At 49.4% G+C, this 12,314-nt stretch overlaps 1 protein-coding gene across 1 annotated transcript in view; it reads right to left on the bottom strand.

The window, feature by feature from the left end:
* Window positions 1–12,314, bottom strand: part of LOC135545120 (rho guanine nucleotide exchange factor TIAM1-like) — a 154,524-nt gene that overhangs the window by 56,727 nt on the left and 85,483 nt on the right.

Genomic DNA, 12,314 nt, shown 5'->3' with positions numbered 1-12,314 from the left:
GAGATTTTTGGTTCCAACCACTGTGGCTTTGTGAGATGCAGAGTAGTTGAACAGATTGGACCTCAGAATGTGTGGTTCCCACCTTGAAGCATGGAGGAGGAGGTGTGATGGTGTAGGGGTGCTTTGCTGATGATACTGTCAGTGATTTATTTAGAATTCAAGGCACACTTAACCAGTATGGCTACCACAGCATTCTGCAGCAATACGCCATCTCCTTTAGTTTGCTCTTATTGGGATTATCATTTGTTTTTCAACAGGACAATGACCCAACACACCTCCAGGCTGTGTAAGGTGTATTTGACCAAGAAGGAGAGTGATGGAGTGCTGCATCAGATGACCTGGCATCCACAATCACCCGACCTCAACCCAATTGAGATGGTTTGGAATGAGTTAGACCACAGAGTGAAGGAAAAGCAGCCAAAAAAGTGCTCAGCATATGTGGGAACCCCTTAAAGACTTTTGGAAAAGCATTCCAGGTGAAGCTGGTTGAGAGAATGCCAAGAATGTGCAAAGCTGTCATCAAGGCAGAGGGGTGGCTACTTTGAAGAGTCTCAAATATAAAATAGAAAGACACTTATGGAAATTCTACACAGGGACACTCGAAGTCAATATTAAATTGATTCATTCTTTATTATTACATATTTGCGTTCTGCCAAATAGTTCTAAGGAGGTCGTTATGTCGTCGTCGTCCCCGCTCCACCCCCCCGCACTCTCATATCTTTACCAAGCGCGGGCAGATTTGATTTGATGAACCGATGACTATTTTACCACACAAAGGCAAGATGAACATTTTCAAGGCTGTTTTTCTTCACATGATAATTTTTTTTTTTTTTTATGTCCATCACAACACTGCTCAGCGCGTTGTCATATTCAACCATGCCAGTCGTGAGGATCGTTATGCTAATCAGAAGACTTGAGGCTGTTGGATAACGGTTTTCTTTAGTCCATTGTTGCACAATTATCAAATGAGCCATTAATATCCATTCATTGCTAAAAAAAAAAGAAAAGAAAAAAATCCTTCACCGCCCCCATATTGACCTCAACATTATCACTGGAGAGAGCATTCCCCCCCCACACACAGACAGTTTGGAATGTCTCATCAACTGCAGTAACTATACGATTGTACAGCCACCACCAACTTTTCAGTGGAGATTGCATAGAGATGGCTGATGAATATAATCATGTATCCTCCCTCTCCTCTCTGTCTGGCATGAAACTAACCATATCGTCCCTCTCCTCTCTGTCTGGCATGAAACTAATCATATCGTCCCTCTCCTCTCTGTCTGGCATAAAACTAATCATATCGTCCCTCTCCTCTCTGTCTGGCATGAAACTAATCATATCGTCCCTCTCCTCCCTGTCTGGCATGAAACTAATCATATCTGCCATGAAACTAATCACTCTCTCCTCCCTGTGAAATCTCATATGTTCTGTTATATACTCAGAACAGATAAATGGATATCGTCCCTCTCCTCTCTGTTGGCATGAAACTAATCATATCGAAGGCCTCTCCTCCTCTGTCTGGCATGAAACTAATCACATCGTCCCTCTCCTCTCTGTCTGGCATGAAACTAATCACAAAATCCTCCTCTACCTCTGTCTGGCATGAAATAAATCGTCCCTCTCCTCTCTGTCTGGCATGAAACTAATCAGAGAGACAGAGACTCCTCTCTGTCTGGCATGAAACTAAGAGATATCGTCCCTCTCCTCTCTGTCTGGCATGAAAACTAATCATATCGTCTCCTCTCTGTCTGGCATGAAACTAATCATATGAGTGAAACTAATCATATCGTCCCTCTCCTCTCTGTCTGAAACTAATCATAGTCGTCCCTCTCCTCTCTGTCTGGCATGAAACTAATGATATCGTCCCTTCCTCTCTGTCTGGCATGAAACTAAATCACCTGTCTGGCATTTATCGTCTCTCTCCTGACAGGGATCTGTCTGGCATGAAATCTAGATATGACTGGAAGTCAATAACAGGATACATCTCTGTCTGGCATGAAAAATCATATCGTCCCTCTCCTCTCTGTCTGGCATGAAACTAGGGGAGTCCCTCTCCTCTCTGTCTGGCATGAAACTAATCATCGTCCCTCTCCTCTCTTTAGACCTCTGGCGGCATGCCATAGTAATCCTCTCACTATATATCGTCCCTCTCCTCTCTGTCTGGCAGAATATCGTCCCTCTCCTCTCTGTCTGGCATGAAACTAATCATATCGTCCCTCTCCTCTCTGTCTGGCATGAAACTAATATGAAACAGATCAGATAAATGGAGATGAAAGTTGTAATGAACCTCTTCGAAGGCCAATCCTCCCGCATGTCAAATGATCTGTGAGCTGCTGGACATAAATGACATCCTCTGCATCCCAGATGGAAACCCCTGTCATTAGAGTGAAGTGACTCCTTTTAGCCAGAGTGCCAAGAGGTCTCTGGAAAGAGACAGAGAGAGACTAGAGAGAGAGAATAGAGGTTCTATAGGGCTCTGGTCAGAGAGAGTAATGAGACTAGAGAGAGAGAAGAGGAGAGAGGAGCCCTGAGAAAGAGAGCAGAGAGAGAGAGAATGAGACAGAGAGAGAGAGAGAGAGAAAGAGAGCAGAGAGAGAGAGAGAATAGAGTTCTACAGAGAGAGAGACAGAGACAGAGAGGACATAGAGGAGAATAGAGTGCCTAACCAATCATACAGGACTCAGTGAGTGGAGCCAATCAAACACTTCATTAATTGAAAGCACATCACAAAATCACCTGGGATTTATTTTCTCTGCCCTGACAGGGATTGGTCGAAGAAAGACAGGAAATCTGAGATATGACTGGAAGTCAATAACAGGATACATCACAACCGCGAGTGGAAATATTCACTCTGTATACTACAACATGATCGGAATTAAAAAGGGGAGAATTGTAGTGCACCACTTTAGACCAGGGCCCATAGTAATGCACTATATAGAGAATAGGGTGCCATAGTGGTACACTATATAGGGAACAGGGTGCCATAGTAGTGTACTATATAGGGAATAGGGTGCTTCAGAATTGCATTCTAAGCATGTCAAATGATCTGTGAATGTGGACATAAATGACATTGTCTGCATCCCAAATGCCACCCCATTGTCATTATAGTGAAGTGTACTCCTTTTAGCCAGGTGCCAAAGGTCTCTGGTCTAAAGTAGTGCAATATATAGGAATAGGGTTCTATAGGGCTCTGGTCTGAAGTAGTGCACTATATAGGGAATAGGCCTTCTATAGGGCCCTGGTCTAAAGTAGTGCAAATATACAGGAATAGGGTTCTATAGGGCTCTGGTCTGAAGTAGTGGACTATATAGGGAATAGAGTGCCTAACCAATCATACAGGACTCATCCTTACCGTAGCCAATCATACAGGACTCATCCTTACCGTAACCAATCATTCTTACCATAGCAAATCATACAGGACTTATCCTCACCATAACAAATCATTCTTACCGTAGCCAATCATACAGGACTCATCCTTACCGTAGCCAATCATCCTTACCGTAGCCAATCATACAGGACTTATCCTTACCATAGCCAATCATACAGGAATTATCCTTACCGTAGCCAATCCAATCATCCTTACCGTAGCCAATCATACAGGACTTATCCTTACCGTAGCCAATCATACAGGACTTACCCTTACCATAACCAATCATCCTTACCGTAACCAATCATTCTTACCGTAGCCAATCATACAGGACTTATCCTTACCATAGCCAATCATACAGGACTCATCCTTACCGTAGCCAATCATACAGGACTCATCCCTGTCGAACTGGATGACTTTGGTTATTTTGGAGCCCAGCTCTATCTCTTTATAAAGCTGTGGAGAGAAGAAGAGAGTGAGAGAAGGAGAGAGATGGAGAGAAGGAGAGAGAGAGAGATGGAGATAGATGGAGAGAAGAAGAGAGTGGGAGAAGGAGATAGATGGAGAGAAGGAGAGATGGAGAGAAGGAGAGAGAGAGAGATGGAGATAGATGGAGAGAAGATGAGAGAGAGAGATGAGATAGATGGAGAGAGAGAGAGAGAGAGAGAGAGAGAGATAGATGGAGAGAAGAGAGAGAGAGAGAAGGACAGGGAGAGATGAAGAGAGATGGAGAGAAGAAGAGAGAGAGAGAAGGAGATAGATGGAGAGAAGGAGATAGATGGAGAGAAGGAGAGAGAGAGAAGGACAGGGAGAGATGAAGAGAGAGAGATGGAGAGAAGAAGAGAACGAGAGAGAGAGAGAAAGAGAGAAGGACAGGCAGAGATGAAGAGAGAGATGGAGAGAAGAAGAGAACGAGAGAGAGAAAGAGAGAGAGAAGGACAGGCAGAGAAGGAGAGATGAAAAGAGAGAAGGAACAGGAATGTCTTGTTACAAAAAGAAGCACGAACGGAATACGACGAGGAGGGAGTCTAATTTATTTATTACGCTGGTGTGTGTCATCTCAGTGGGATGCTAAGACTGTGACAGGAGATCATCTGTGATGAGGAAATGAGAAACGTACCAAGTCACACAACTGCTCGTCAGGTTTAGGGATGTAGAATTGGACTTGGTTATCCATGAGGAACTTGAGACGCAGATAATGTTTGGTGGAATCCAGCTGGTGGGCCTGTGGAGTTTAAGTAGAGAACACACACACACACACACACACACACACACACACACACACACACACACACACACACACACACACACACACACAGTTTAGTAAAGATTCAGAGTGTGGAGTTTAGAAGTGAGAAAGAGGATCGGTACAGGGTAGGGCTGCATCTCAATTCTCCACCCTTATCCCCAAGGTGTGCACTTGTATACTTCATGGATTGGTGTAATCATTGGCTAGAGGAGCTTCAAACGTCATTAGATCCATGACTGGAAGTTAACTGTGTTAAAAGCTGGAAAATGGGCACAATAAGAATCAGAGTATTTCACAATTCAGTGCGTCTGTCATCAAACAAGCTGATCAACACTTACTGTAAACTGTGTTGAAGCTGTACACATTTTAAACCATCTTAATAAGAACAACCTATTAGTGAAAATGTGACCATTTAATTTCAGAACACATACACTGTAAGTACTATAATATACCAAGATGCTAAACATTTGAAACCAACTTCATATGACGGACGTAATCTCGGTACATTTAATGATTTGAACGCATGAGTGACTTTTCATTTTTGCATGAGGAAGTCTGTGTGAGCCAGTGGGAGAGGGAAGGGAAACGGGGGAGAGGGGAGGGGAAACAGGGGGAGAGGAGGGGAAACAGGGGGAGAGGGAGGGGAAACAGGGGAGAGAGGGAGGGGACACGGGGAGAGAGGGAGGGGAAACAGGGAGGGGAGAGGGAGGGGAAACGGGGCGGAGAGGGGGAGGGGAAATGGGGGAGAGGGAGGGGAAACAGGGATGAGAGGGAGGGGAAACAGGGGGAGAGGGAAGGGAAACAGGGGGGAGAGGGAAACAGGGAGGGGAAAAAGGGGGAGAGGGAGGGGAAACGGGGGGAGAGGGAAGGGAAACAGGAGGATGGGAGGGGGAAATGGGGGAGAGGGAGGGGAGAGGGAGGGAGAGGGAGGGGAAACAGCGGGAGATGGAGGGGAAACAGGAGGATAGGAGGGGAAACTGGGAGAGAGGGAGGGGAAACAGGAGGGGAAACGGGCGGAGAGGGAGGGGAAACAGGGGGAGATGGAACGGGGGAGGAGGGGGACGGGGGAGAGGGAGGGGAAATGGGGGAGAGGGAGGGGGAAACGGGGGGAGAGGGAGGGGAAAAGGGAGGAGGGAAACGGGGGGAGAGGGAGGGGAAACGGGGGAGAGGGAGGGGAAACGGGGGAGAGGGAGGGGGAAAGGAGGGGAAACGGGGGAGAGGGGGGGGAAGGAGGGTAGGGGGGGAGGGGAAACAGGGGAGGAGGGAGGGGAAACAGGGGGATAGGAGGGGGAAACTGGGGGAGAGAGAGGGCAATAATGCCTGGGGGAGAGGGAATGGAAATGCCGGGAGGATAGAAGATGCCTGTGGGGGAAATGCCTGGGGGAGAGGGAGCCATAATGCCTGTGTGAGGGAGGAGAGGGAGGGGAAAAATGCCTGTGGGGGAGCCATAAGGTAGCAGACATAATGCCTGTGTGAGGTAGCAGCAATAATGCCTGTGTGAGGTAGCAGCCATAATGCCTGTGTGAGGTAGCAGTCATAATGCCTGTGTGAGGTAGCAGTCATAATGCCTGTGTGAGGTAGCAGCCATAATGCCTGTGTGAGGTAGCAGCCATAATGCCTGTGTGAGGTAGAACCCATAATGCCTGTGTGAGTGTGAGGTAGCAGCCATAATGCCTGTGTGAGTGCAGCCACAATGCCTGAGGTAGAAGCCACAATGCCTGTGTGAGGTAGCAGCCATAATGCCTGTGTGAGGTAGCAGCCATAATGCCTGTGTGAGGTAGCAGCCACAATGCCCGTGTGAGGTAGAAGCCACAATGCCCGTGTGAGGTAGCAGCCATAATGCCTGTGTGAGTGTGAGGTAGAACCCACAATGCCTGTGTGAGTGTGAGGTAGCAGCCATTATGCCCGTGTGAGGTAGAAGCCACAATGCCTGTGTGAGTGTGAAATAGCAGCCATAATGCCTGCGTGAGGTAGCAGCCATAATGCCTGTGTGAGGTAGCAGCCATAATGCCTGTGTGAGGTAGCAGCCATAATGCCTGTGTGAGGTAGCAGCCATAATGCCTGTGTGAGGTAGCAGCCATAATGCCTGTGTGAGGTAGCAGCCATAATGCCTGTGAGTGTGAGGTAGCAGCCATAATGCCTGTGTGTAGCAGCCATAAGTGTGAGGTAGCAGCCATAATGCCTGTGTAGCAGAGTGTGAGGTAGCAGCCATAATGCCTGTGTGAGGTAGCAGTCATAATGCCTGTGTAAGTGTGAGGTAGCAGCCATAATGCCTGTGTGAGGTAGCAGCCATAATGCCCGTGTGAGGTAGCAGCCATAATGCCTGTGTGAGGTAGCAGCCATAATGCCCGTGTGAGGTAGCAGCCATAATGCCTGTGAGTGTATGTCCACTCCTCCCCGTCTGTGGGGCTTTGATTGGGGAGAAATAACTGGGAAGTCATGGACTGACATCAGTCCTGTTATGTTCCGTAGAGAGTTCACGTGTTAGATCATTGTTATCCGTTTGCCATCCGTTTCACCGACAAAATCGACTTGATTTGATTACATTTTTTTGTTTGTTGGTGAAATCAAAATGGCCAGTTTAACCCTTGTGATGGTACGTGTGAAAGGGGTTAAAGAGAAGAACCTGAAAGTGTTAAACAACACTGTTACGAGAACACTAAACGAGTCCAGGACAGGAAGAGATGGACAGACCACTTGGTGTGATGAGGCATAACATCATTGTTCTCTACTCTGGAAAGCTGCAGGTGGTCTCCGGTGTAGGTTAGTTAAGGATGGTAAGTTGGTGGTTGAAGATATCCCTCTAGTGGTGTGGGGGCTGTGCTTTGGCAAAGTGGGTGGGGTTATATCCTTCCTGTTTGGCCCTGTCCGGGGTGTCCTCGGATGGGGCCACAGTGTCTCCTGACCCTCCTGTCTCAGCCTCCAGTATTTATGCTGCAGTAGTTTGTGTCTGGGGGCTAGGGTCAGTTTGTTATATCTGGAGTACTTCACCTGTCCTATTCGGTGTCCTGTGTGCGTTCTCTAATTCTCTCTCTTTCTCTCTCTCGGAGGACCTGAGCCCTAGACTCCTTGCTGTTCCCAGTCCACCTGGCCGTGCTGCTGCTCCAGTTTCAACTGTTCTGCCTTATTATTATTGGACCATGCTGGTCATTTATGAACATTTGAACATCTTGTCCATGTTCTGTTATAATCTCCACCCGGCACAGCCAGAAGAGGACTGGCCACCCCACATAGCCTGGTTCCTCTCTAGGTTTCTTCCAAGGTTTTGGCCTTTCTAGGGAGTTTTTCCTAGCCACCGTGCTTCTACACCTGCATTGCTTGCTGATTGGGGTTTTAGGCTGGGTTTCTGTACAGCACTTTGAGATATCAACTGATGTACGAAGGGCTATATAAATAAATTTGATTTGATTTGATTTTGATTTGAGTTAAGTTGCTAGTTACCTTGCAGACGGTCCCCGGTGTAGGTTAGTTAAGTTGCTAGTTACTAGTCATTGGCTAGAGGGAGCTTCAAACGTCATTAGATCCATGACTGGAAGTTAACTGTGTTAAAAGCTGGAAAATGGGCACAATAAGAATCAGAGTATTTCACAATTCAGTGCGTCTGTCATCAAACAAGCTGATCAACACTTACTGTAAACTGTGTTGAAGCTGTACACATTTTAAACCGTCTTAATAAGAACAACCTATTAGTGAAAATGTGACCATTTAATTTCAGAACACATACACTGTAAGTACTATAATATACCAAGATGCTAAACATTTGAAACCAACTTCATATGACGGACGTAATCTCGGTACATTTAATGATTTGAACGCGAGTGACTTTTCATTTTTGCATGAGGAAGTCTGTGTGAGCCAGTGGGAGAGGGAAGGGAAACGGGGGGAGAGGGAGGGGAAACAGGGGGAGAGGAGGGGAAACAGGGGGAGAGGGAGGGGAAACGGGGAGAGAGGGAGGGGACACGGGGAGAGAGGGAGGGAAACGGGGGGAGAGGGGAGGGGAAACGGGCGGAGAGGGGGAGGGGAAATGGGCGGAGAGGGAGGGGAAACGGGGCGGAGAGGGAGGGGAAACGGGCGGAGAGGGAGGGGAAACAGGGGGAGATGGAGGGGGAAACAGGGGGAGATGGAGGGGGAAACAGGGGGGAGAGGGGGAAACTGGGAGAGAGGGAGGGGAAACTGGGAGAGAGGGAGGGGAAACGGGGAGAGGGAGGGGAAACTGGGAGGGAGGAAACTGGGAGAGAGGGAGGGAAACTGGGAGAGAGGGAGGGGAAACGGGGAGAGAGGGAGGGGAAACAGGGATGAGAGGGAGGGAAAACAGGGGGAGAGAGGGAAGGGAAACAGGAGGATAGGAGGGGAAACGGGGAGAGGGAGGGAGAGGGAGGGGGGGAGAGGGAGGGGGGGAAACGGGCGGAGAGGAGGGGAAACAGCGGGAGATGGAGGGGGAAACAGGAGGATAGGAGGGGAAACTGGGGGAGAGGGAGGGGGAAACGGGGGAGAGGGAGGGGAAACAGGGGGAGAGGGAGGGGAAACAGGGGGAGAGGGAGGGGAAACAGGAGGGAAACGGGCGGAGAGGGAGGGGGAAACAGGGGGAGATGGAGGGGGAAACGGGGGGAGAGGGAGGGGGAAACGGGGGAGAGGGAGGGGAAACGGGGGGAGAGGGAGGGGAACGGGGGGAGAGGGAGGGGGAAAAAGGAGGGGGAAGCGGGGGGAGAGGGAGGGGAAACGGGGGAGAGGGAGGGGGAAAAAGAAGGGGAAACGGGGGGAGAGGGGGGAACAGGGTAGAGAGGGAGGGGAAACAGGGGGAGGGAGGGAGGGGAAACAGGGGGATAGGAGGGGGAAACGGGGGAGAGGGAGGGGGAAACAGGGGGAGAGGGAATGGAAACGGGAGGATAGGAGGGGGAAGCGGGGAGAGGGAATGGAAACGGGAGGATAGGAGGGGGAAACGGGGGAGAGGGAATGGAAACGGGAGGATAGGAGGGAAACGGGGGGAGAGGGAGGGGAAAGCGGGGAGAGAGGGAGGGGAAAGGGAGTGGGAAACGGGGGAGAGGGAGGGGAAACAGGGGAGAGAGGGAATGGAAACGGGAGGATAGGAGGGGGAAACGGGGGGAGAGGGAGGGAGAGGGAGGGGAAACGGGGAGAGAGGGAGGGGAAAAAGGGGGAGAGGTAGCAGCCATAATGCCTGTGTGAGGTAGCAGCCATAATGCCTGTGTGAGGTAGAAGCCATAATGCCTGTGTGAGGTAGAAGCCATAATGCCTGTGTGAGGTAGAAGCCATAATGCCTGTGTGTGGTAGAAGCCATAATGCCTGTGTGAGTGTGAGTGTTACGGATACAGTTATCCTGTGTGTGTGTGTGTATCCTGTGTGTGTGTTTCTTTTCTCTCCTTCTCCCCTCACAGGTGAAAATCATCACTCCCCAATCAGTCAACAACCAATCATCAATCAGAAGACACACCTCCTCCAATTTCCTGACCTATCACAGTTCCTTCCCCATGGTTTAAAAACCCCATTTGTTTGTTCTAGAGCCCAGCTCAGCCCAATCTCTCTGTAAATGCCATGTCTGTAGGTCTCTGTGTATCACTCTCGCTTTGTGTCGTAACCTCTCTTTTGTTTAAGCACCTCATAGCACTTTGTCATCACCTGTGAGTATTGTTTTTGGTTATGGTGTTTGTGTTTGATTGCTGGTGGAAAAGGGGGAAACCAAGACAAGTCGCCCATGGGCATACACTACCCGTAGGTGAACTTTGTTAAATACACTAGTTAGAACTGGGCGGACCACCCACTGTATTTTTGGTTAGTTAGTTAGCTGTTGTTAAAGTAGGCTAGTCTAGCTTAGGGGTGTTTTTGAATACTTATTGTTTCTTTCCTTGGGTCCAGCTCAGCCCCTTTTCCTGCTCCCCCCATTACCGTGTGTTTATAAATAAACCTAGAGTTTGACGGTAGATTTCAGTTGTCGTGCTTATTTCGTTCACACTTTTCCTTTGTCACAATAATAATTTGCATGAGTTATGTTACGAGTCTCATTACCATCCCCCCTAGACTGTCGGGCCAAAAGGGATTCGTAACAGTGAGGTAGCAGCCATAATGCCTGTGTGAGGTAGCAGCCACAATGCCTGTGTGAGGTAGCAGCCACAATGCCTGTGTGAGGTAGCAGCCATAATGCCTGTGTGAGGTAGCAGCCATAATGCCTGTGTGAGGTAGAACCCATAATGCCTGTGTGAGTGTGAGGTAGCAGCCATAATGCCTGTGTGAGTGTGAGGTAGAAGCCACAATGCCTGTGTGAGGTAGCAGCCATAATGCCTGTGTGAGGTAGCAGCCATAATGCCTGTGTGAGGTAGCAGCCACAATGCCCGTGTGAGGTAGCAGCCACAATGCCCGTGTGAGGTAGAAGCCACAATGCCCGTGTGAGGTAGCAGCCATAATGCCTGTGTGAGTGTGAGGTAGAAGCCACAATGCCTGTGTGAGTGTGAGGTAGCAGCCATAATGCCTGCGTGAGGTAGCAGCCATAATGCCTGCGTGAGGTAGCAGCCATAATGCCTGCGTGAGGTAGCAGCCATAATGCCTGTGTGAGTGTGAGGTAGCAGCCATAATGCCTGTGTGAGGTAGCAGCCATAATGCCTGTGTGAGGTAGCAGCCATAATGCCTGTGTGAGGTAGCAGCCATAATGCCTGTGTGAGGTAGCAGCCATAATGCCTGTGTGAGGTAGCAGCCATAATGCCTGTGTGAGGTAGCAGCCATAATGCCTGTGTGAGGTAGCAGCCATAATGCCTGTGAGGTAGCAGCCATAATGCCCGTGTGAGGTAGCAGCCATAATGCCCGTGTGAGGTAGCAGCCATAATGCCCGTGTGAGGTAGCAGTCATAATGCCCGTGTGAGGTAGCAGTCATAATGCCCGTGTGAGGTAGCAGTCATAATGCCCGTGTGAGGTAGCAGTCATAATGCCTGTGTGAGTGTGAGGTAGCAGCCATAATGCCCGTGTGAGGTAGCAGTCATAATGCCCGTGTGAGGTAGCAGTCATAATGCCCGTGTGAGGTAGCAGTCATAATGCCTGTGTGAGTGTGAGGTAGCAGCCATAATGCCTGTGTGAGGTAGCAGCCATAATGCCCGTGTGAGGTAGCAGCCATAATGCCCGTGTGAGGTAGCAGCCATAATGCCCGTGTGAGGTAGCAGCCATAATGCCCGTGTGAGGTAGCAGCCATAATGCCTGTGTGAGTGTGAGGTAGCAGCCATAATGCCTGTGTGAGTGTGAGGTAGCAGCCATAATGCCTGTGTGAGTGTGAGGTAGCAGCCATAATGCCTGTGTGAGGTAGCAGTCATAATGCCTGTGTGAGGTAGCAGACATAATGCCTGTGTGAGTGTGAGGTAGCAGCCATAATGCCCGTGTGAGGTAGCAGCCATAATGCCCGTGTGAGGTAGCAGCCATAATGCCCGTGTGAGGTAGCAGCCATAATGCCCGTGTGAGGTAGCAGCCATAATGCCCGTGTGAGGTAGCAGCCATAATGCCCGTGTGAGGTAGCAGTCATAATGCCTGTGTGAGTGTGAGGTAGCAGCCATAATGCCTGTGTGAGGTAGCAGCCATAATGCCCGTGTGAGGTAGCAGCCATAATGCCCGTGTGAGGTAGCAGCCATAATGCCCGTGTGAGGTAGCAGCCATAATGCCCGTGTGAGGTAGCAGCCATAATGCCCGTGTGAGGTAGCAGCC

The sequence above is a fragment of the Oncorhynchus masou genome, chromosome 9, assembly GCF_036934945.1.
Source record: "Oncorhynchus masou masou isolate Uvic2021 chromosome 9, UVic_Omas_1.1, whole genome shotgun sequence".
NCBI lineage: Eukaryota > Metazoa > Chordata > Actinopteri > Salmoniformes > Salmonidae > Oncorhynchus > Oncorhynchus masou.
The sequence above is the reverse complement of the archived record's forward strand: the minus strand, read 5'-3'. Positions and strand labels throughout refer to the sequence as shown.